At 48.1% G+C, this 27,078-nt stretch overlaps 1 protein-coding gene across 2 annotated transcripts in view; it reads left to right on the plus strand.

Annotated features, from left to right (window-relative positions):
• Window positions 1-5,931: 5,931 nt before the first annotated feature.
• Window positions 5,932-27,078, plus strand: part of DHRS7C (dehydrogenase/reductase 7C) — a 48,926-nt gene continuing 27,779 nt past the window's right edge. Inside the window, exon 1 of one of the 2 annotated variants that reach the window (XM_069749128.1) lies at window positions 5,932-6,030. The gene's annotated coding sequence lies outside the window, so the exon portion shown is untranslated. Of the gene's footprint in view, window positions 6,031-24,755; window positions 24,855-27,078 lie in introns of those variants that run through there. The other variant, XM_069749127.1, reaches the window with a different exon arrangement.

Below are 27,078 nucleotides of genomic sequence, written 5' to 3' on the forward strand. Positions count from 1 at the left end.
GGGAGGCTGTGTGAGGCTTATATGCTGGACATGGGGAGGCTGTGTGGGGCTCATGTGCTGGCCATGGGGAGGCTGTGTGGGGCTCATGTGCTGGCCATGGGGAGGCTGTGTGGGGCTCATATGCTGGACATGGGGAGGCTGTGTGGGGCTCATGTGCTGGCCATGGGGAGGCTGTGTGGGGCTCATGTGCTGGACATGGGGAGGCTGTGTGGGGCTCATAGGCTGGACATGGGGAGGCTGTGTGGGGCTTATATGCTGGACATGGGGAGGCTGTGTGGGGATCATGTGCTGGCCATGGGGAGGCTGTGTGGGGCTCATGTGCTGGCCATGGGGAGGCTGTGTTGGGCTCATATTGCTGGCCATGGGGAGGCTGTGTGAGGCTCATGTGCTGGACATGGGGAGGCTGTGTGGGCCTCATGTGCTGGACATGGGGAGGCTGTGTGGGGCTCATGTGCTGGCCATGGGGAGGCTGTGTTGGGCTCATATTGCTGGCCATGGGGAGGCTGTGTGAGGCTCATGTGCTGGACATGGGGAGGCTGTGTGGGCCTCATGTGCTGGACATGGGGAGGCAGTGTAGGGCTCATGTGCTGGACATGGGGAGGCTGTGTGGGGCTCATGTGCTGGAAATGGGAGGCTGTGCGGGGCTCGTGCTGGCCATGGGGAGGCTGTGTGGGGCTCATAGGCTGGACATGGGGAGGCTGCATCATCAGTGTCTGGTGACCGCCCATCACCTCCATCATCGGTATCTGATGAACGCCCACCCGTTGCCTCCATAATCAATATCTGGTGACATTGCACCCCTTGCCTCCGTCATCAGTATCATGCGACTGCCCGTCACCTCCATCATCAGTATCTGGTGAGCGCCCGTCCCCTCCATCATCAGTATATAGTGACTGCCCGTCATCTTAATCATGAGTATATGGTGACTCCTGTCGCTTTCATCATCAGTATCTGGTGACCGCTTGTCACCTCCATCATCAGTTTCTGGTGATCGCCCATCACCCCCATAATCAGTATCTGGTAACCATCCATCCCTTGCCTCCACCATAAGTATTTAGTGACTGCCTGTCGCCTCCATCAGTATCTGGTGACCGCTCATCAGCTCCATCTTCAGTATCTTGTGACAACCCATCATCTCCATCATCAGTATCTGGGGACCACTTATATCCATTATCAGTATCTGGTGACCGCCCATCTCCTCCATTATCAGTATCTGGTAACTGCCCATCTCCTCCGTGACCAGTATCTGTAGACCACCCCTTGCCTCATCATCAGTATCTGGTGACCACCCATCAGCTCCATCATCAGTATCTCGGGAGTGCCCGCAGACTTTCTTGGCCATGCTGGCTGCTCACAGTAGCACAAGGAATATTAATTTTCCTTCTTGGTGCTTTAATATCAGTAATGAGGAGTAAATATTTTTATCCTGTATCTTTACATTCTGATGTCCTGCATATACAGTATCAGCCCCCATATCTCTGTATATCAGCCTCCGCATCTCTATATATCAGCCCCTGTATCTCTATACATCAGCCCCCCATATCTCTATATATCAGCCCCCATATCTCTATATATCAGCCCCCATATCTCTGTATATCAGCCCCCATATCTCTATATATCAGCCCCTGTATCTCTGTATATCAGCCCCCATATCTCTATATATCAGCCCCTGTATCTCTGTATATCAGCCTCCGTATCTCTATACATCAGCCCCCCATATCTCTATATATCAGCCCCCATATCTCTATATATCAGCCCCCATATCTCTGTATATCAGCCCCCATATCTCTATATATCAGCCCCCGTATCTCTGTATATCAGCCCCCATATCTCTGTATATCAGCCCCCATATCTCTATATATGAGCCCCCATATCTCTATATATCAGCCCCCCATATCTCTATATATCAGCCCCCATATCTCTATATATCAGCCCCCATATCTCTATATATCAGCCCCCATATCTCTATATATCAGCCCCCATATCTCTGTATATCAGCCCCCCATATCTCTATATATCAGCCCCCATATCTCTGTATATCAGCCCCCATATCTCTATATATCAGCCCCCATATCTCTATATAACAGCCCCCATATCTCTGTATATCAGCCCCCATATCTCTATATATCAGCCCCCATATCTCTATATATCAGCCCCTGTATCTCTATATATCAGCCCCCATATCTCTATATATCAGCCCCCATATCTCTGTATATCAGCCCCCGTATCTCTATATATCAGCCCCCATATCTCTGTATATCAGCCCCCATATCTCTATATATCAGCCCCTGTATCTCTATATATCAGCCCCCATATCTCTATATATCAGCCCCCATATCTCTGTATATCAGCCCCCATATCTCTGTATATCATCCCCCATATCTCTGTATACCAGCCTCCGTATCTCTGTATATCAGCCCCCATATCTCTATATATCAGCCCCCATATCTCTATATATCAGCCCCCATATCTCTATATATCAGCCCCCATATCTCTATATATCAGCCCCCATATCTCTGTATATCAGCCCCCATATCTCTGTATATCATCCCCCATATCTCTGTATACCAGCCTCCGTATCTCTGTATATCAGCCCCCATATCTCTATATATCAGCCCCCATATCTCTATATATCAGCCCCCATATCTCTGTATATCATCCCCCATATCTCTGTATATCAGCCTCCGTATCTCTGTATATCAGCCCCCATATCTCTATATATCAGCCTCCATATCTCTGTATATCAGCCCTGTGGTGCAGTGACCCACGTTACAGCCGGGGGGCGCTGTGTGTGCACTTCAAGATGCGCTTGGAGGCATAAATGTGATGAGACAAAGTCCGGCAGGAGTGTAAATGGCCGGTGTGTGTGTTGCAGAGGAAGACACTCTGCGCTGTCAGTCTGAAGTTAGGTTCTGGGACCTGTAGTCCCACAAGTAACGATGTAGTTCTAATGGGAGACTGGCAGGGCTAGTTATGAGAGATGGGAGGGTCAAACTAGCCACACACACCCACACTCCCACCCAGGGGAGTGGTTACACCTAGATTATGTGACCAGGGTGTGGGTCACATGGGTTCAGAGTGTATGGATCTATTTGGTCCATATGCAAGGTCCTGGACGGTTGGTGTTGTAAGCTCCTGTGAGTGGAGTCTTCCTGGAAGCACCTGAGACCGTAGACCTGGACGGTCGGTGTTGGAGTCTCCTGGCATTGGAGAAGTCTTGGAAGCACTGAAGAGTGAGTCCTGCAATAGCCTGGGTGTTGGATTGTCCTGAAGTGGGCTGGAGTCCTGGAAGCACTGCTGAGGCTAAGGACTTAATGCTCGAGGTGTTGGATTGTCCTGGTATGGACTGGAATCCTGAAAGCACCTTGTAAGTGTGTGAGTCCCGGAATGGTCAGGGTGTTGGATTGTCCTCGGATGGACTGGAGTCCTAGAAGCACTGTTGATTCTATGCAGTGGCGTAGGAAGGGGGTTGCGGGGGGGGAGGGGGGGAGCTGTGCTATACGCTATGTAGGCTGTGTTATATACTGCATGGGCTGTGTTATACACTACGTGGCTGTGCTATATGCTACGTGGGCTGTGTTATATGCTTCGTGGGCTGTGTTATATGCTATGTGGCTATGCTATATTTCTCTGCTGTATCTGCATCATGAATCGTGCTATGTGTTAAAGGGGGGGCCCACTGAGACTCTTTCGCCCGGGGCCCTCTAAAACCGCGGCCGGCGCTGCAGCTGTTTAACGCTATTGACGTGCGTGCCCGCGCCCGCACGTCAATAGTTAATAACAGCCGCCAGCCATTTGGAGGCTGGCAGCTGAAGTCGGCCGCAGCGCACACGTCGCCGGCTTCTGACGTCATTGTCAGTCGCCGGCGAGTGTGCAATGCTGGAGGGCCCGCCGCATGGAGCGCTGGTCAGGTGAGGAGACTCTGTTTTTTTTTTTTTTTGATAAGCTAACGGTGGACACACTGGGGCAATGCTGGAGACACTGGGGGAGATTGCTGGACATACTGGGGGCAATGCTGGAGGACACACTGGGGCAATGCTGGACACACTGGGGCAATGCTGGAGACACTGGGGCAGATTGCTGGACACACTGGGGGAAATGCTGGAGGACACACTGGGGCAATGCTGGAGACACTGGGGCAGATTGCTGGACACACTGTCTGGGGCAATGCTGGAGACACTGAGGCAGATTGCTAGAGACACTGGGGCAGATTGCTGGAGACACTGGGGCAATGCTGGAGACACTGGGGCAATGCTGGAGACACTGGGGCAGATTGCTGGACACACTGGGGGCAATGCTGGAGGACACACTGGGGCAGATGATTGCTGGAGACACTGGGGCAATGCTGACGTTATTGTCAGTCGCCGGCGAGTGCACGCTTCAGCTGCATGAAGAGAGCAGGAGCACGGTCAGGTAAGCAGAACCTGTTTTTTTTTTGCAGTCCCGATCATGCGTGTTGTCCTGACTATTTTTGGTAACCTTTGTGTGTATTGAGCCAGGGGAATGGAGGGGGGGGGGCCCAAACTTGGGAACAGCCCCGGGCGGCAAAAGCTCTAGATACGCCCCTGAGGCTATGGACTGAATGCTCGAAGTGTTGGAGTCTCCTGGCAGTGGAGAAGTCCTGTAAGCACCTAGGTAAGATCATGGACTGATGGCTTGTGTGTTGGAAGTGCCTGTGATTGGACTTCCTGGAAGTGCAGGAAAAGGCTGCATCTACAGAGCCTGAGACGGTTTCTGTTTTGGGGAAGCTACAGTTCCTACTGTGGGTCTGGACTATCCGAGGTGCCTGTCACGATTCACACCGTGACCGTCACCCCTACGTCACGGATGACTTTAGGCCAACAGACAGCTATCACATGTGTAGGGGGGCTTATCTTAGTTATCCCTCCACTTCTACACTGTGATGAAAACACACACAAGGCTATTGACCTCTTAGTTTACAGCAGGGGCTTATTTTAGTTATACCACTGCTCTTCAATATACCACGAACTGCAGGGATTTATGTATATCCCGCTTTACAGTTCCGCTTGAACTTGCAGCTCTCTGGCGCCCCCTTACCCTCAGGTCAGATTAGGTACTGCACCTAGGGTAATTAGTCGCTAGAAAGGCTGCCTGCTATGTACTGGTGATATAACTACTCCCACTCAGGCAGGAACAATAATTAACAATGCCGCCGTCACTACAATGACTCCCAAAGGCAAAGAACAAGGTATGCTGCCACCAGCTTATCTTAACGGGTCTGAAGCTAACCCAAAACAGTAGCGTAATTCCCTTCAGAAGACTTAGGGTACGTTTTAGAGCAGGAAGAACGAAACTAGTAATTTAGATATTTTACTCCGTAAAAGAATAGGCAGTGTTTATAAAATATTACAAGGATGTTACAATAAGAGACAATTGAAAATATGTACAAGCAATTATAAAAATAGCATAGATTAAAGAAGAAAGGTAAAACTCACATGTTCTCAGATCATGTCAGGCAAAACTATGCTGGCAGGCAGAGCCCAGATGTCCCAGTGCATCGTACAGCTCCTCAGGCAAAAACTAAGACTAAAGGCTGGGTTAAATGTAAAGATTTATAAACTCCAGCCTTGTGACATCACTAAAGGGCTGGTTAATTATATTCACTGAAATCAGAGATATTTATGTTCTCAGACCCTGGAGATGAAAGAAATTCCTGAGAGAAGGGAGGGACAACAGGTGGCTTTGCAGGATTGGTCACCTGCAGTTTAAAGCCACACCCTGCTCACACACTAGCTTCAAGTTACACAGTGTCTGCCATAGGGCTGGTTTGTTGTATTCAGGGGGGAGAGAGAGGGTTTTCAGCTGCTATGTGGTTTCAGGACCATGGTCAGAAGTGCAAAAATCCCTCAGCTATGGTTTTAACATTTTCATGACATACATTATCCTCACACTTATATTATACATTATCCTCACAGTGCCTTGATCCCAAGAACGGTGATCCCAGTGAGGCAGTTTCCCTGTGAACCAGCACTGGCAGGAGTCAATGTGTGGAGCCGGAGCTCCTGAGAGGTAATTCCTGATATGGGAAAAAAACCTGTAATATTCGGCAGAGACCTATCTGCCATTGGAACAGACTGTTGGTGGTTAATATGTTCCGTTGATACATAACATATGACAGTTGCTGAAATGTGCAGTCACCTGGTGACTGGAGAGATAAGGAGTGACTATTGAATGCTTTATAAAGCCACACGTGTTAAAGTAACAGACTATGTGTAAGCTGGTGACGTGTAACCTGGCTTACGGTGCGGTTTTTGACGCTTTAATAAACCAGAACGGACTTAATTTGTGTGAGATATCGTGCCTGTGTACGTTATTCCCGTGCAAAGCAAGTGTCCCCCAAGACCAGAAGTAAGGGAAACGCTACAGCCCCCATATCTCTATATATATATATCAGCCCCCATATCTCTGTATATCAGCCCCCATATCTCTGTATATCAGCCCTCCATATCTCTGTATATCAGCCCCGTATCTCAATATATCAGCCCCCATATCTCTATATATCAGCCCCCCATATCTCTATATATCAGCCCCCGTATCTCTATATATCAGCCCCCATATCTCTGTATATCAGCCCCATATCTCTATATATCAGCCACCATATCTCTATATATCAGCCCCCATTTCTCTATATATCAGCCCCCATATCTCTATATATCGTCCCCCATATCTCTATATATCAACCCCGTATCTCTATATATCAGCCCCCGTATCTCTGTATATCAGCCCCCATATCTATATATATATCTATATATATAATTGCCTAAGGGTTTTTCCGTCTGTCTGTCCTGGAAATCCCACGTCTCTGATTGGTCGAGGCCGCCAGGCCAGACCAATCAGCGACGGGCACAGCATGGCGACGATGATGTCATAAAGGTTGCCTCGACCAATCAGCGACGGGCACAGTCTGCCGCGAATTCTGGAATCATCATTGTCCATATACTACGGGGACATGCATATGGATCGCCCCCAGACACAGGGCCACAGGTTACTCAGTACCGGTCCTTTCTTCTCGGTTCTGGGGTTGTCACGGTGGCTGGACCCGGTCGTGACCCTGCTAAGGGGCGTCCAATAACGGTGATAGTACAGTCTGTCAGAGGTTCGTGACGCCACCTGTGGTGTTCGGTCAGGGTGACCGATGCTGCTGTGGGGTCCGCTGGGGTGATGGAATGGCAGCTGGATGGTATAACTTCCCACAGGTGAAGTATGTCCCCAGGGCTTCCCAGTAAGGTGGATGGTGATGGTGTGAGGTGCAGGCAATAACGAGGACACAAGGTTGCAGTCTCTTTACCTCTTTACTGAAGGCTTCAAGATCCTCAGTCCAGAGCATGTTCAACTGGGCTTAAGGAGACCGGCCGGTCCGATGGGCACATCCAGAGCTTCCCTCGCAGATGGAAATCGTTGCCTACCAATTGCGCCTGTGTGTTGTAGTCCTACCCTGCTGAGCATTCGGAATAGTCCTCACAACTGCTGTTCTCGTTCGTTCTCTGCAGCTTTCTTTCTCTCTCTCGTTCTTTGGTTCCAGATGTTACTAGTTTCTAACGTCCCCCAGATATGTTATGGCTAGGACGCCACCTGTTTGACGGGAAGGCTTGGAGGTCTCCCGGGATCCTAGAGACGCCCCTCTCCCAATGTTGCCCCCTATGTCTTCGTAGGTGTAGTAGGTAGACAGCCAACCTATAATTAACTGTCCAGCGGAATTTGAAGTAAGGCCTAAAGTCAGTTACTCCTACGGTGATCCGGCCACCGACTACGCGCCTCAGTAAGATGTTGACTCTCCTTCTCGGCACGACTCCTATTGGCTCTCCTTTGTGCTTGATGTCGTTTACACTGTTCCACAATATCCTTCCCTTCCTGTCTCTCTCCTGGATACCGCCGCATGGTGTGCAGGCGCGGTTCCGTTACGTTCTGTTCTGTTCGCTAGGCACCTGCCAGGTTCCCATGCCTGACAGGGACCCCCCTGTGCCTTCTCCCTGCAACACCCCCTGCCACGGGATGTTGCCTGGTTCCAACCCAGTCAGCTTCTGACTAACTTCCTCCCCAGCCCCTAGTTTTACCAGTGTGAGGAGTGGCCCAATAAATAAAGCCTTTTTCTCCCCCTAGTGGCCGGAGTGTGAAGTGTAATGTGTTCTGGTGATACCTGGTCAGGAGAACTCTTTAGTGCCATCAGACGTACCGCCACTCTCCTTAGCGGCAGAGTGCCATACTGCAACGACCAGGTGTCTGGGGCGCTGCACATATTCTAGAATACCCGATGCGTTAGAATCGGGCCACAATCTAGTCTATATATATAATTGTCTAAGGGTTTGTCTGTCTGTCCTGGAAATCCCACGTCGCTGATTGGTCGAGGCCAGCAGGCCTCGACCAATCAGCGACGGGCACAGTCTCTGATTGGTCGAGGCTCGACCAATCAGCGACGGGCACAGTCTCTGATTGGTCGAGGCCAGCCAGCCTCGACCAATCAGCGACGGGCACAGTCTGCCGCGAATTCTGGAATCATCATTGTCCTCCACTGCTGTCAAGTGCTGCCATTGTGTTGTCTAAGGGTCTAATTGTCTGTCTGTCTCGGATATCAGCCAATCAGCGATATTAGTGCAGGATTTAAACACCACTGACAGCGCAACATACATACATACATACATACATACATACATACATACATATTCTAGAAAAGGGTTTTTCTGTCTGTCTGTCCTGGAAATCCCGCGTGTTTGATTGGTCGAGGCCGCCAGGCCTCGACCAATCAGCGACGGGCACAGCATGGCGATGATGATGTCATAAAGGTTGCCTCGACCAATCAGCGATGGGCACAGTCTGCCGCAAATTCTGGAATCATCATTGTCCATATACTACGGGGACATGCATATTCTAGAATACCCGATGCGTTAGAATCGGGCCAGAATCTAGTCTCTGTATATCAGCCCCATATCTCTGTATATCAGCCCCCATATCTCTGTATATCAGCCCCCATATCTCTATATATCAGACCCCATATCTCTGCATATCAGCCCCCGTATCTCTGTATATCAGCCCCCATATCTCTATATATCAGCCCCCATATCTCTATATATCAACCCCCCATATCTCTATATATCAGCCCCCATATCTCTATATATCAGCCCCCGTATCTCTGTATATCAGCCCCCATATCTCTATATATCAGACCCCATATCTCTGCATATCAGCCCCCGTATCTCTGTATATCAGCCCCCATATCTCTATATATCAGCCCCCATATCTCTATATATCAACCCCCCATATCTCTATATATCAGCCCCCATATCTCTATATATCAGCCCCCATATCTCTATATATCAGCCCCCGTATCTCTATATATCAGCCCCCGTATCTCTGTATATCAGCCCCCATATCTCTATATATCAGCCCCCCATATCTCTATATATCAGCCCCCATATCTCTATATATCAGCCCCCATATCTCTATATCAGCCCCCGTATCTCTATATATCAGCCCCGGTATCTATATATATCAGCCCCCATATCTCTATATATCAGCCCCCATATCTATATATATAATTGTCTAAGGGTTTTTCTGTCTGTCTGTCTGTCTGTCTGTCCTGGAAATCCCGGCTCTCTGATTGGTCGAGGCCGCCAGGCCTCGACCAATCAGCAACAGGCACAGCGACGATGAAGTCATAAAGGACGTAGACATCTCACGTTTCTGATTCAGCGACGGGCACAGTATCGACGTAGATGTCATAATGGTTGCCATGGCGACGATGACGTCATAAAAGTTGCCTCGACCAATCAGCGACGGTCACAGTGTGCCGAGAATTCTGGAATCATCATGTCTATGGGTTTTTCCGTCTGTCTGTCCTGGAAATCCCACGTCTCTGATTGGTCGAGGCCTGGCGGCCTCGACCAATCAGCGATGGGCACAGCGACGATGATGTCATAAAGGACGTAGACATCTTGCGTCTGATTGGTCGAGGCCGCCAGGCTTCGACCAAATCAGCAACAGGCACAGTATCGACGTAGATGTCATAATGGTTGCCATGGCGATGATGATGTCATAAAGGTTGCCTCGACCAATCAGCGACGGGCACAGTCTGCCGCTAATTCTGGAATCATCATTGTCCATATACTACTAAGGGGGCATGCATATTCTAGAATACCCGATGCGTTAGAATCGGGCCACAATCTAGTCTCTATATATCAGCCCCCATATCTCTATATATCAGCCCCCATATCTCTATATATCAGCCCACATATCTCTATATATCAGCCCCCATATCTCTATATATCAGCCCCCCATATCTCTATATATCAGCCCCCATATCTCTATATATCAGCCCCGTATCTCTATATATCAGCCCCCATATCTCTATATATATAATTGTCTAAGGGTTTTTCCATCTGTCTGTCTTTCTGTCTGTCTGTCTGCCTGTCTGTCCTGGAAATCCCGGCTCTCTGATTGCGGCCTCGACCAATCAGCAACGGGCACAGCGACGATGATGTCATAAAGGACGTAGACATCTCACGTTTCTGATTCAGCGACGGGCACAGTATCGACGTAGATGTCATAATGGTTGCCATGGCGACGATGATGTCATAAAGGTTGCCTCGACCAATCAGCGACGGACACAGTCTGCCGCGAATTCTGGAATCATCATTGTCCATATACTACGGGGACATGCATATTCTAGAATACCCGATGCGTTAGAATCGGGCCACAATCTAGTATATATATAATTGTCTAAGGGTTTTTCTGTCTGTCTGTCCTGGAAATCCCGCGTCTCTGGTCGAGGCCGCCAGGCCTCGACCAATCAGCGACGAGCACAGCATAGCAACGATGATGTCATAAAGGTTGCCTAGACTAATCAGCGACGGGCACAGTCTGCTGCGAATTCGCCTCGACCAATTAGCGACGGGCACAGTATCGACGTAGATGTCATAATGGTTGCCATGGCGACGATGATGTCATAAAGGTTGCCTCGACCAAACAGCGACGGGCACAGTCTGCCGCGAATTCTGGAATCATCATTGTCCATATACTACGGGGACATGCATATGGATCGCCCCCAGACACAGGGCCACAGGTTACTCAGTACCGGTCCTTTCTTCTCGGTTCTGGGGTTGTCACGGTGGCTGGACCCGGTCGTGACCCTGCTAAAGGGCGTCCAATAAAGGTGATAATGCAGTCTGTCAGAGGTTCGTGACGCCACCTGTGGTGTTCGGTCAGGGTGACCGATGCTGCTGTGGGGTCCGCTGGGGTGATGGAATGGCAGCTGGATGGTATAACTTCCCACAGGTGAAGTATGTCCCCAGGGCTTCCCAGTAAGGTGGATGGTGATGGTGTGAGGTGCAGGCAATAACGAGGACACAAGGTTGCAGTCTCTTTACCTCTTTACTGAAGGCTTCAAGATCCTCAGTCCAGAGCACGTTCAACCGGGCTATAGGAGACCGGCCGGTCCGATGGGCACATCCAGAGCTTCCCTAGCAGATGGAAATCGTTGCCTACCAATAGCGCCTGTGTGTTGTAGTCCTACCCTGCTGAGCATTCGAAATAGTCCTCACAACTGCTGTTCTCGTTCGTTCATTCTCTACAGCTTTCTTTCTCTCTCTCGTTCTTTGGTTCCAGATGTTACTAGTTTCTAACGTCCCCCAGATATGTTATGGCTAGGACGCCACCCGTTTGACGGGAAGGCTTGGAGGTCTTCCGGGACCCTAGAGACGCCCCTCTCCCAATGTTGCCCCCTATGTCTTCGTAGGTGTAGTAGGTAGACAGCCAACCTATAATTAACTGTCCAGCGGAATTTGAAGTAAGGCCTGAAGTCAGTTACTCCTACGGTGATCCGGCCACCGACTACACGCCTCAGTAAGATGTTGCCTCTCTCTCTCGGCACGACTCCTACTGGCTCTCCTTTGTGCTTGATGTCGTTTACACTGTTCCACAATATCCTTCCCTTCGTGTCTCTCTCCTGGATACCGCCGCATGGTGTGCAGGCGCGGTTCCTGTTATGAACTGGTGGTTCAGAAACACAATGGACCTGGTGGCTAAGAGCACACCAAGTGACCTGATAGTTACTAATAACATAGGACGAGCTCTGAGACGTGGGAACTCTGCTGACCGCAATCCCTAATCCTATCACACCACACTAGAGGTAGCCGTGGAGCGCTCCTGACCAGACCTAGGCGCCTCGGGCACAGCCTGAGAAACTAGCTAGCCCTGAAGATAGAAAAATAAGCCTACCTTGCCTCAGAGAAATTCCCCAAAGGAAAAGGCAGCCCCCCACATATAATGACTGTGAGTAAAGATGAAAATACAAACACAGAGATGAAATAGATTTTAGCAAAGTGAGGCCCGACTTACTGAATAGACCGAGGATAGGAAAGATATCTTTGCGGTCAGCACAAAAACCTACAAACAACCACGCAGAGGGCGCAAAAGACCCTCCATACCGACTAACGGCACGGAGGTGCTCCCTCTGCGTCCCAGAGCTTCCAGCAAGCAAGAAAAACCAATATAGCAAGCTGGACAGAAAAAATAGCAAACAAAAGTAACACAAGCAGACTTAGCTTATGCAGGGAAGACAGGTCACAAGAACGATCCAGGAGAGAGCAAGACCAATACTGGAACATTGACTGGAGGCTAGGAACAAAGAACTAGGTGGAGTTAAATAGAGCAGCACCTAACGACTTAACCTCGTCACCTGAGGAAGGAAACTCAGAAGCCGCAGCCCCACTCACATCCACCAGAGGAAGCTCATGGACAGAACCAGCCGAAGTACCACTCATGACCACAGGAGGGAGCTTGACCACAGAATTCACAACAGTACCCCCCCCTTGAGGAGGGGTCACCGAACCCTCACCAGAGCCCCCAGGCCGACCAGGATGAGCCAAATGAAAGGCACGAACCAGATCGGCAGCATGAACATCAGAGGCAAAGACCCAGGAATTATCTTCCTGACCATAACCCTTCCACTTAACCAGGTACTGGAGTTTCCGTCTCGAAATAAGAGAATCCAAAATCTTCTCCACTATATACTCCAACTCCCCCTCAACCAAAACCGGGGCAGGAGGATCAACGGATGGAACCACAGGTGCCACGTATCTCCGCAACAATGACCTATGGAATACATTATGGATGGAAAAAGAAGCTGGAAGGGTCAAACGAAAAGACACAGGATTAAGAACCTCAGAAATCCTATACGGACCAATAAAACGAGGCTTAAACTTAGGAGAGGAAACTTTCATAGGAATATAACGAGACGACAACCAAACCAAATCCTCAACACGAAGTCGGGGACCCACACAGCGCCTGCGGTTAGCGAAACGTTGAGCCTTCTCCTGGGACAATGTCAAATTGTCCACTACATGAGTCCAAATCTGCTGCAACCTATCCACCACAGTATCCACACCAGGACAGTCCGAAGACTCAACCTGCCCTGAAGAGAAACGAGGATGGAAACCAGAATTGCAGAAAAACGGAGAAACCAAAGTAGCCGAGCTGGCCTGATTATTAAGGGCGAACTCAGCCAAAGGCAAAAAGGACACCCAATCATCCTGATCAGCAGAAACAAAACATCTCAGATATGTTTCCAAGGTCTGATTGGTTCGTTCAGTTTGGCCATTTGTCTGAGGATGGAAAGCCGAGGAAAAAGACAAATCAATGCCCATCCTAGCACAAAAGGCTCGCCAAAACCTCGAAACAAACTGGGAACCTCTGTCCGAAACGATGTTCTCCGGAATGCCATGTAAACGAACCACATGCTGGAAAAACAATGGCACCAAATCAGAGGAGGAAGGCAATTTAGACAAGGTCACCAAATGGACCATCTTAGAGAAGCGATCACAAACCACCCAAATGACCGACATCTTTTGCGAGACAGGGAGATCCGAAATAAAATCCATAGAGATATGTGTCCAGGGCCTCTTCGGGACTGGCAAGGGCAAAAGCAACCCACTGGCACGAGAACAGCAGGGCTTAGCCCGAGCACAAGTCCCACAGGACTGCACAAACGAACGCACATCCCGTGACAGAGATGGCCACCAAAAGGATCTAGCCACCAAATCTCTGGTACCAAAGATTCCAGGATGACCAGCCAACACCGAACAATGAACCTCAGAGATAACTCTACTCGTCCATTTATCAGGGACAAACAGTTTCTCCGCTGGGCAACGGTCAGGTCTATTAGCCTGAAATTTTTGCAGCACCCGCCGCAAATCAGGGGAGATGGCAGACAAAATTACCCCCTCTTTGAGAATACCCGCCGGCTCAGGCAAACCCGGAGAGTCGGGCACAAAACTCCTAGACAGGGCATCCGCCTTCACATTCTTAGAGCCCGGAAGGTACGAAACCACAAAGTCAAAACGGGAGAAAAACAGCGACCAACGAGCCTGTCTAGGATTCAACCGTTTGGCAGACTTGAGATAAGTCAAGTTCTTGTGATCAGTCAAGACCACCACGCGATGCTTAGCTCCTTCAAGCCAATGACGCCACTCCTCGAATGCCCACTTCATGGCCAGCAACTCTCGATTGCCAACATCATAATTACGCTCAGCAGGCGAAAACTTCCTGGAAAAGAAGGCACACGGTTTCATCACCGAGCCATCAGAACTTCTTTGCGACAAAACAGCCCCTGCTCCAATCTCAGAAGCATCAACCTCGACCTGGAACGGGAGCGAAACATCTGTCTGGCACAATACAGGGGCAGAAGAAAAACGACGCTTCAACTCCTGAAAAGCTTCCACAGCAGCAGAAGACCAATTGACCACATCAGCACCCTTCTTGGTTAAATCAGTCAACGGTTTAGCAATACTAGAAAAGTTATTGATGAAGCGACGATAAAAATTAGCAAAGCCCAGGAACTTTTGTAGACTCTTCAGAGAAGTCGGCTGAGTCCAATCATAAATGGCCTGAACTTTAACAGGATCCATCTCGATAGTAGAAGGGGAAAAAATGAACCCCAAAAATGAAACCTTCTGAACACCAAAGAGACACTTTGACCCCTTCACAAACAAAGAATTCGCACGCAGGACCTGGAACACCATTCTGACCTGCTTCACGTGAGACTCCCAATCATCCGAGAAGACCAAAATATCATCCAAGTATACAATCAGGAATTTATCCAGGTACTCTCGGAAGATGTCATGCATAAAGGACTGAAATACTGATGGAGCATTGGAAAGCCCAAATGGCATAACTAGGTACTCAAAATGGCCCTCGGGCGTATTAAATGCTTTTTTCCATTCATCGCCCTGTTTAATACGCACAAGATTATACGCACCACGAAGATCTATCTTGGTGAACCAACTAGCCCCCTTAATCCGAGCAAACAAATCAGACAGCAGCGGCAAGGGGTACTGAAATTTGACCGTGATTTTATTTAGAAGGCGGTAATCAATACAAGGTCTCAACGAACCATCCTTCTTGGCCACAAAAAAGAACCCTGCTCCCAATGGCGACGACGACGGGCGAATATGACCCTTCTCCAAGGATTCCTTTACGTAACTCCGCATAGCGGCGTGCTCTGGCACAGACAAATTGGCCAAAGGCGTAGCATCAATTCCTCTCAATGGAATAGGATACTGCAAGGGCTCCAAGAAAAACCCACAGCGCCTAGCAAAACTCCAAGTCCATCAAATTCAGGGCAGCGCCTGAATCCACAAATGCCATGACAGAATAGGATGACAAAGAGCAGATCAAAGTAACGGAGAGAAGAAATTTCGACTGTACCGTACCAATGGTGGCAGACCTAGCGAACCGCTTAGTGCGCTTAGGACAGTCGGAGATAGCATGAGTGGAATCACCACATTAAAAACACAGCCCATTCTGACGTCTGTGTTCTTGCCGTTCAGCTCTGGTCAAAGTCCTATCACATTGCATAGGTTCAGGTTTATGCTCAGATAATACCGCCAAATGGTGCACAGTTTTACGCTCACGTAAGCGTCGATTGATCTGAATAGCCCTAGACATAGACTTATTCAGACCAGCAGGCATAGGAAATCCCACCATGACATCCTTAAGGGCTTCAGAGAGACCCTTTCTGAAAATTGCTGCCAGCGCACATGCATTCCATTGAGTGAGCACAGACCACTTCCTAAACTTCTGACAATGTATCTCTACCTCATCCTGACCCTGACACAGAGCCAGCAAATTTTTCTCTGCCTGATCCACTGAATTAGGTTCATCATAAAGCAATCCGAGCGCCAGAAAAAAACGCATCAATATCACATAATGCAGGATCTCCTGGCGCAAGGGAAAATGCCCAGTCTTGAGGGTCGCCACGTAATAAAGAAATAATGATCTTAACTTGTTGAACTGGGTCACCAGAGGAGCGGGGTTTCAAAGCCAGAAACAGTTTGCAATTATTTTTGAAATTCAGAAACTTAGCTCTATCTCCAGAAAATAAATCAGGAATAGGAATTCTAGGTTCTAACATAGATTTCTGAACCACAATGTCTTGAATTTTTTGTACTCTTGCAGTGAGATGATCCACACAAGAAGACAGACCTTTAATGTCCATCACTACACCTGTGTCCTGAACCACCCAAATGTCTAGGGGAAAAGAAAGACAAAACACAGTGCAGAGAAAAAAAAATGGTCTCAGAACTTCTCTTTTCCCTCTATTGAGAAGCATTAGTACTTTGGGCCTCCAGTACTGTTATGAACTGGTGGTTCAGAAACACAATGGACCTGGTGGTTAAGAGCACACCAAGTGACCGGATAGTTACTAATAACATAGGACGAGCTCTGAGACGTGGGAACTCTGCTGACCGCAATCCCTAATCCTATCACACCACACTAGAGGTAGCCGTGGAGCGCTCCTGACCAGACCTAGGCGCCTCGGGCACAGCCTGAGAAACTAGCTAGCCCTGAAGATAGAAAAATAAGCCTACCTTGCCTCAGAGAAATTCCCCAAAGGAAAAGGCAGCCCCCCACATATAATGACTGTGAGTAAAGATGAAAATACAAACACAGAGATGAAATAGATTTTAGCAAAGTGAGGCCCGATTTACTGAATAGACCGAGGATAGGAAAGATATCTTTGCGGTCAGCACAAAAACCTACAAACAACCACGCAGAGGGCGCAAAAAGACCCTCCGTACCGACTAACGGCACGGAGGTGCTCCCTCTGCGTCCCAGAGCTTCCAGCAAGCAAGAAAAACCAATATAGCAAGCTGGACAGAAAAAATAGCAAATAAAAGTAACACAAGCAGACTTAGCTTATGCAGGGAAGACAGGTCACAAGAACGATCCAGGAGAGAGCAAGTCCAATACTGGAACATTGACTGGAGGCTAGGAACAAAGAACTAGGTGGATTTAAATAGAGCAGCACCTAACGACTTAACCTCGTCACCTGAGGAAGGAAACTCAGAAGCCGCAACCCCACTCAGATCCACCAGAGGAAGCTCATGGACAGAACCAGCCGAAGTACCACTCATGACCACAGGAGGGAGCTTGACCACAGAATTCACAACAGGTTCCGTTACGTTCTGTTCTGTTCGCTAGGCACCTGCCAGGTTCCCACACCTGACAGGGACCCCCCTGTGCCTTCTCCCTGCAACACCCCCTGCCACGGAGTGTTGCCTGTTTCCAACCCAGTCAGCTTCTGACTAACTTCCTCCCCAGCCCCTAGTTTTACCAGTGTGAGGAGTGGCCCAATAAATAAAGCCTTTTTCTCCCCCTAGTGGCCGGAGTGTGAAGTGTAATGTGTTCTGGTGATACCTGGTCAGGAGAACTCTTTAGTGCCATCAGATGTACTGCCACTCTCCTTAGCGGCAGAGTGCCATACTGCAACGACCAGGTCTCTGGGGCGCTGCACTCCCCCCTGGTTAAATCCAGTACTCCTGGACTGGGAAGAAGAACAACAATATAATACAGCAAAAGACATACAAAAATTTTTGAAATGCTTAGAACAAGTAAATAGAAAAGGGTGCTTCCCTTTATGGGAGGTGAGGACGCTTGAACGTTACAAACAATAACAGGATTAAATATTTTTAAATAACATTTAGACTATAAATAACTTTCAGTACCCAGCCGGGTATTCTACTAAGTGCAAATTCTGAACAATAAACTAACTCTTCCTTTAAGGGCGTATACGCTGAACCCACTAAAGGCCTACCATAGAATGCTACATAACTCAACTTTTCTTTCTGTTCCATCTTCCCCAATGCAGGACCGCCTAGCTCCTTGGCTGGGCCTACTGTCATTGTGCCGACCATCTTTCTACATCTCTCAGGAGGACTCTCTCTCTAACCCCTACGGGTTCACTTCCAAACTTTCCTGTCCTCAATCTTTGTCAACATTATTAAACTGTCTAAATTCTTCAACATTATTAACGTTTCAACCTTTATTAAAGCAATCATCAAACACTCCCTTTAAGAGGGACCCAAGTCTCTGGTGCAGATTCTCTTTCAGCAAGCAAGTCTTTCTGCATCATGTCTTTGCAAAGTCTTCTTTGGCTTATAAAACCAGTAGGGAGCACCTTTAGGAAGGTGCAAACTATATACAAGGCAGTTCTGAATCATTCACCATCCATGATCCGGCAGTCTTTAAAACAATGATAAACGTGGTGCAACGGCAGAAAAAACAGTAGAAACAATAGGGACCCCGGGTAAACAAAGGGATCCCTAGGAGTTAACCCTGGACGGGTTGAAAGTAGCAGCAGGAAACAGTGAACTATGTACAAATCAGGTCTTCGAGGTTTATTCTCGCGACGGTAGATTGCTAGGCATCCGTTGGTAGTGAACACTTCCCGGCCTGGAAAGATCTGTGTTCGACCTCTCATCCGATGCGGTGTCAATGTCACTAATCAGTTTTTCAGGTATAATCTGGGTTCAAATGTCAATTTTGGTAGTAGGTTCAGTCGCGGCAATAATGCCCACTGTGGTAGTAGTATTAGGATTTGTCAGTTCAGAGTTAGTCTCAGTCATGGCAGCAGGTGGTGCTGCTACGGGGCTTATCAGTAGGTCTTCTGTCACTGGGGCAGGGTCGTTCTTCATACCTGCTTCAGATGCGGTCCCTCCGGTGTCGGCCTGCTCCGTCTCCGCTGGGATCTGGAACGCTGACTGCGGGGCCTTGCGCTGTGGCGTCGTCATCTCTGTTTGCAGTATCTCACTTTCTGGCTCGGCCTTGCTTTCTGGCTTCGGAGCGCTGGAACTTCTTTCTTGCTCCTGACCAGACGAGGCTGCCGACAGACGTCTGGTGAGGCCCCCGGTGACGATCTCCTTCCACCCGGCATTAGTGCTCAGCTGCGTCCGCCGGAGTTGATTGCTGAGCTCGTCCACTCCGGCCTGCAGGAAGTTGGGGCCAACAGGTGGGGGTAGCTGGGGGAGTCCTCTGCTCCGACCCCATGCTCCGATCCCGGTCGGCTGGCCATGGCGTCTCCCACGTGGTTCACTTCTTCTCCCCCCTTGTCCTTTTCCCGCTCTCTCCTTCGTAGGCGGTTTTGTTTTCTTTGTCTCCGCCCTCCACTGAGGATCAGGAGGCGGATCTCGGCTGCTGACGGACACGTCCTCAAAGTACAGAAATATTTAGACTGGGCGGCCATTACTTCTCGCGCTCTTCAGCTTGCTCACGCCCACTTCCACGCCCTTCTTCTCCTGCGCTCCTCGTGGTGCGGCAATGGCGGCGGTTTTGGCGGGAATCTTGCGGCAGATAGCAATACACAGTCTTTGCAATAAATCACAGTCCAAACACGTTTCAATCACAGTTCCAAGGCACACATGACCCGATTCTTCAGGCTTAAGTATGATCCTGTTCGTGACGCCAAGTTGGAGCGCCCCCAGACACAGGGCCACAGGGTACTCAGTACCGGTCCTTTCTTCTCGGTTCTGGGGTTGTCACGGTGGCTGGACCCGGTCGTGACCCTGCTAAGGGGTGTCCAATAAAGGTGATAGTACAGTCTGTCAGAGGTTCGTGATGCCACCTGTGGTGTTCGGTCAGGGTGACCGACGCTGCTGTGGGGTCCGCTGGAGTGATGGAATGGCAGCTGGATGGTATAACTTCCCACAGGTGAAGTATGTCCCCAGGACTTCCCAGTAAGGTGGATGGTGATGGTGTGAGGTGCAGGCAATAACGAGGACACAAGGTTGCAGTCTCTTTACCTCTTTACTGAAGGCTTCAAGATCCTCAGTCCAGAGCACGTTCAACCGGGCTATCAGAGACCGGCCGGTCCGATGGGCACATCCAGAGCTTCCCTCGCAGATGGAAATCGTTGCCTACCAATAGCGCTTGTGTGTTGTAGTCCTACCCTGCTGAGCATTCGGAATAGTCCTCACAACTGCTGTTCTCGTTCGTTCGTTCTCTACAGCTTTCTTTCTCTCTCTCGTTCTTTGGTTCCACATGTTACTAGTTTCTAACGTCCCCCAGATATGTTATGGCTAGGACGCCACCCGTTTGACGGGAAGGCTTGGAGGTCTTCCGGGACCCTAGAGACACCCCTTTCCCAATGTTGCCCCCTATGTCTTCGTAGGTGTAGTAGGTAGACAGCCAACCTATAATTAACTGTCCAGCGGAATTTGAAGTAAGGCCTGAAGTCAGTTACTCCTACGGTGATCCGGCCACCGACTACGCGCCTCAGTAAGATGTTGCCTCTCTCTCTCGGCACGACTCCTACTGGCTCTCCTTTGTGCTTGATCTCGTTTACACTGTTCCACAATATCCTTCCCTTCGTGTCTCTCTCCTGGATACCGCTGCATGGTGTGCAGGCGCGGTTCCGTTACGTTCTGTTCTGTTCGCTAGGCACCTGCCAGGTTCCCACGCCTGACAGGGACCCCCCTGTGCCTTCTCCCTGCAACACCCCCTGCCACGGGATGTTGCCTGGTTCCAACCCAGTCAGCTTCTGACTAACTTCCTCCCCAGCCCCTAGTTTTACCAGTGTGAAGAGTGGCCCAATAAATAAAGCCTTTTTCTCCCCCTAGTGGCCGGAGTGTGAAGTGTAATGTGCGACGGGCACAGTCTGCCGCGAATTCTGGAATCATCATTGTCTTCCACTGCTGTCAAGTGCCGCCATTGTGTTGTCTAAGGGTCTAATTGTCTGTCTGTCTCGGATATCAGCCAATCAGCGATATTAGTGCAGGATTTAAACACCACTGACAGCGCAACATACATACATACATACATACATATTCTAGAAAAGGGTTTTTCTGTCTGTCTGTCCTGGAAATCCCGCGTCTCTGATTGGTCGAGGCCGCCAGGCCTCGACCAATCAGCGACGGGCACAGCATTGCGACGATGATGTCATAAAGGTTGCCTCGACCAATCAGTGACGGGCACAGTCTGCCGCGAATTCTGGAATCATCATTGTCCATATACTACGGGGACATGCATATTCTAGAATATGCGTTAGAATCGGGCCACAATCTAGTCTCTGTATATCAGCCCCCATATCTCTGTATATCAGCCCCCATATCTCTGTATATCAGCCCCCATATCTCTATATATCAGCCCCCATATCTCTATATATCAGCCCCCATATCTCTGTATATCAGCCCCCATATCTCTATATATCAGCCCCCATATCTCTATATATCAACCCCCCATATCTCTATATATCAGCCCCCATATCTCTATATATCAGCCCCCCATGTCTCTATATATCAGCCCCCATATCTCTATATATCAGCCCCCATATCTCTGTATATCAGCCCCCATATCTCTATATATCAGCCCCCATATCTCTATATATCAACCCTTGATATCTCTATATATCAGCCCCCATATCTCTATATGTCAGCCCCCATATCTCTATATGTCAGCCCCCATATCTCTATATATCAGCCCCCGTATCTCTATATATCAGCCCCCACATCTCTGTATATCAGCCCCCATATCTCTATATATCAACCCCTGTATCTCTATATATCAGCCCCCATATCTCTATATATCAGCCCCCCCATATCTCTATATATCAGCCCCCGTATCTCTATATATCAGCCCCCGTATCTCTATATATCAGCCCCCCATATCTCTATATATCAGCCCCCCATATCTCTGTATATAAGCCTCCGTATCTCTATATATCAGCCCCCATATCTCTATATATCAGCCTCCGTATCTCTATATATCAACCCCCCATATCTCTATATATCAGCCCCCCATATCTCTATATGTCAGCCCCCATATCTCTATATATCAGCCCCCATATCTCTATATATCAGCCCCCGTATCTCTATATATCAGCCCCCGTATCTCTATATATCAGCCCCCCATATCTCTATATATCAGCCCCCCATATCTCTGTATATCAGCCCCCATATCTCTGTATATCATCCCCCGTATCTCTATATCAGCCCCCATATCTCTATATATCAGCCCCCCATATCTCTATATATCAGCCCCCATATCTCTATATATCAGCCCCCCATATCTCTATATATGAGCCCCCATATCTCTATATATCAGCCCCCCATATCTCTATATATCAGCCCACATATCTCTATATATCAGCCCCCCATATCTCTATATATCAGCCCCCCATATCTCTGTATATCAGCCCCCATATCTCTGTATATCAGCCTCCAGATCTCTATATATCAGCCCCCATATCTCTATATATCAGCCCCCCATATCTCTATATATCAGCCTCCATATCTCTATATATCAGCCCCCCATATCTCTATATATGAGCCCCCATATCTCTATATATCAGCCCCCCATATCTCTATATATCAGCCCACATATCTCTATATATCAGCCCCCCATATCTCTATATATCAGCCCCCCATATCTCTGTATATCAGCCCCCATATCTCTATATATCAGCCCCCATATCTCTATATATCAGCCCCCATATCTCTATATATCAGCCCCTGTATCTCTATATATCAGCCCCCATATCTCTATATATCAGCCCCCATATCTCTGTATATCAGCCCCCATATCTCTGTATATCAGCCCCCATATCTCTGTATATCAGCCCCCATATCTCTATATATCAGCCCCCATATCTCTATATATCAGCCCCCATATCTCTATATATCAGCCCCCATATCTCTATATATCAGCCCCCGTATCTCTATATATCAGCCTCTCATATATCTGTATATCAGCCCCCCATATCTCTGTATATCAGCCCCCCATATCTCTATATATCAGCCCCCCATATCTCTGTATATCAGCCCCCCATATCTCTATATATCAGCCCCCCATATCTCTATATATCAGCCCACATATCTCTATATATCAGCCCCCCATATCTCTATATATCAGCCCCCCATATCTCTGTATATCAGCCCCCATATCTCTATATATCAGCCCCCATATCTCTATATATCAGCCCCCATATCTCTATATATCAGCCCCTGTATCTCTATATATCAGCCCCCATATCTCTATATATCAGCCCCCATATCTCTGTATATCAGCCCCCATATCTCTGTATATCAGCCCCCATATCTCTGTATATCAGCCCCCATATCTCTGTATATCAGCCCCCATATCTCTGTATATCAGCCCCCATATCTCTATATATCAGCCTCCGTATCTCTATATATCAGCCCCCATATCTCTATATATCAGCCCCCATATCTCTATATATCAGCCCCCATATCTCTATATATCAGCCCCCGTATCTCTATATATCAGCCTCTCATATATCTGTATATCAGCCCCCCATATCTCTGTATATCAGCCCCCCATATCTCTATATATCAGCCCCCATATCTCTATATATCAGCCCCCATATCTCTATATATCAGCCCCCATATCTCTATATATCAGCCCCCATATCTCTATATATCAGCCCCCGTATCTCTATATATCAGCCTCTCATATATCTGTATATCAGCCCCCCATATCTCTGTATATCAGCCCCCCATATCTCTATATATCAGCCCCCCATATCTCTGTATATCAGCCCCCCATATCTCTATATATCAGCCCCCCATATCTCTATATATCAGCCCACATATCTCTATATATCAGCCCCCCATATCTCTATATATCAGCCCCCCATATCTCTGTATATCAGCCCCCATATCTCTATATATCAGCCCCCATATCTCTATATATCAGCCCCCATATCTCTATATATCAGCCCCTGTATCTCTATATATCAGCCCCCATATCTCTATATATCAGCCCCCATATCTCTGTATATCAGCCCCCATATCTCTGTATATCAGCCCCCATATCTCTGTATATCAGCCCCCATATCTCTGTATATCAGCCCCCATATCTCTATATATCAGCCCCCATATCTCTATATATCAGCCCCCATATCTCTATATATCAGCCCCCGTATCTCTATATATCAGCCTCTCATATCTCTGTATATCAGCCCCCCATATCTCTATATATCAGCCCCCCATATCTCTGTATATCAGCCCCCCATATCTCTATATATCAGCCCCCGTATCTCTATATATCAGCCCCCCATATCTCTGTATATCAGCCCCCCATATCTCTATATATCAGCCCCCCATATCTCTGTATATCAGCCCCCCATATCTCTATATATCAGCCCCCATATCTCTATATATCAGCCCCCGTATCTCTATATATCAGCCTCTCATATCTCTGTATATCAGCCCCCCATATCTCTATATATCAGCCCCCCATATCTCTATATATCAGCCCCGTATCTCTATATCAGCCTCTCATATCTCTGTATATCAGCAGTACTGTATCTATTTAATTTGTCGCAGCCCGGTCCGTATGTAGAGACCCTGCAAAAGTAACGTGAAACTAGATGCCGCCATGCAGCCCCCTCTCTGGATCACACCGAGGGGCTTAAATTATCTTGTGTAACATCTTCACAGCTGACTCCTATTTATATCCAGCGCACTGGTCGCAGGCCGGTGACATCCAGGCAGGGAACTCTCAAGGACTTTACTACAGAAAATCATTGCTTATCTGAGGGAATTACTGTAAGTCACATCCCGTCTATCTGTTGTGCAGTGTGTATTGTGTGCGCTTTATGTGATCCCATCAGTGGGTGTCGTAAAGAGATCAGAGAGTGGGGTCACATCATGTCCTGTGGGGTCACATCATGGCCTGTGGGTTCACATCATGGCCTGTGTGGCGTAATGACAAACCCTGCACCGGAGGTCCCATCACCTTCTAAATTATGCAAATACAAAGTTATATTTGCTATGATACTAAAATAGTATCGCCAAAGAGAGCGTAATAAGAGTATCACACATTGCCCCCATATATAGTGTAGTATACAAAACTGCACAAAAGTTCAGGCAGGTGGTTAAATAGTCAGTGCCATGTTGTGAAACCCTGTTTCAATTGCCCATAAACCAACCTGCTGCTGTCTGTACTGCTGTTACATTGTGATTACGGGGGTTAGTGAGATCACAGAGAAGATACACTGATGTCATCAGATAGAGCGGAACTATTTGTTTGAAATCCAAGCAGTGTGATGTCATCGCCATGTCCTTTGCATGTACTGGGTCCTGTGACTGTGTGTCTCCTGTCCATGTACTGTGTTCTGTGACTGTGTATATCCTGTGCATGTACTGTGTTCTGTGACTGTGTATGTCCTGTCCATGTACTGTGTTCTGTGACTGTGTATGTCCTTTGCATGTACTGTGTTCTGTGACTGTGTATGTCCTGTGCATGTACTGTGTTCTGTGACTGTGTATGTCCTGTGCATGTACTGTGTTCTGTGACTGTGTATATCCTGTGCATGTACTGTGTTCTGTGACTGTGTATGTCCTGTGCATGTACTCTGTTCTGTGACTGTGTATGTCCTGTGCATGTACTGTGTTCTGTGACTGTGTATATCCTGTACATGTACTGTGTTCTGTGACTGTGTATATCCTGTGCATGTACTCTGTTCTGTGACTGTGTATGTCCTGTGCATGTACTGTGTTCTGTGACTGTGTATGTCCTGTGCATGTACTCTGTTCTGTGACTATGTATGTCCTGTCCATGTACTGTGTTCTGTGACTGTGTATGTCCTGTGCATGTACTGTGTTCTGTGACTGTGTATGTCCTGTCCATGTACTGTGTTCTGTGACTGTGTATATCCTGTGCATGTACTCTGTTCTGTGACTGTGTATGTCCTGTGCATGTACTGTGTTCTGTGACTGTGTATATCCTGTACATGTACTGTGTTCTGTGACTGTGTATATCCTGTGCATGTACTCTGTTCTGTGACTGTGTATGTCCTGTGCATGTACTGTGTTCTGTGACTGTGTATGTCCTGTGCATGTACTCTGTTCTGTGACTATGTATGTCCTGTCCATGTACTGTGTTCTGTGACTGTGTATATCCTGTGCATGTACTGTGTTCTGTGACTGTGTATATCCTGTGCATGTACTCTGTTCTGTGACTGTGTATGTCCTGTGCATGTACTCTGTTCTGTGACTATGTATGTCCTGTCCATGTACTGTGTTCTGTGACTGTGTATATCCTGTGCATGTACTGTGTTCTGTGACTGTGTATATCCTGTGCATGTACTCTGTTCTGTGACTGTGTATGTCCTGTGCATGTACTGTGTTCTGTGACTGTGTATATCCTGTACATGTACTGTGTTCTGTGACTGTGTATGTCCTGTGCATGTACTGTGTTCTGTGACTGTGTATATCCTGTGCATGTACTGTGTTCTGTGACTGTGTATATCCTGTCCATGTACTGTGTTCTGTGACTGTGTATGTCCTGTGCATGTACTGTGTTCTGTGACTGTGTATATCCTGTGCATGTACTGTGTTCTGTGACTGTGTATATCCTGTGCATGTACTGAGTTCTGTGACTGTGTATGTCCTGTGCATGTACTGTGTTCTGTGACTGTGTATGTTCCGTGCATGTACTGTGTTCTGTGACTGTGTATATCCTGTGCATGTACTGTGTTCTGTGACTGTGTATGTCCTGTGCATGTACTGTGTTCTGTGACTATGTATGTCCTGTCCATGTACTGTGTTCTGTGACTGTGTATGTCCTGTACATGTACTGTGTTCTGTGACTGTGTATGTCCTGTACATGTACTGTGTTCTGTGACTGTGTATATCCTGTGCATGTACTGTGTTCTGTGACTGTGTATGTCCTGTGCAAGTACTGTGTTCTGTGACTATGTATGTCATATCCATGTACTGTGTTCTGTGACTGTGTATGTCCTGTCCATGTACTGTGTTCTGTGACTGT

The sequence above is a fragment of the Ranitomeya imitator genome, chromosome 2 (assembly GCF_032444005.1).
Source record: "Ranitomeya imitator isolate aRanImi1 chromosome 2, aRanImi1.pri, whole genome shotgun sequence".
In the NCBI taxonomy this organism is placed as follows: Eukaryota; Metazoa; Chordata; class Amphibia; order Anura; family Dendrobatidae; genus Ranitomeya; species Ranitomeya imitator.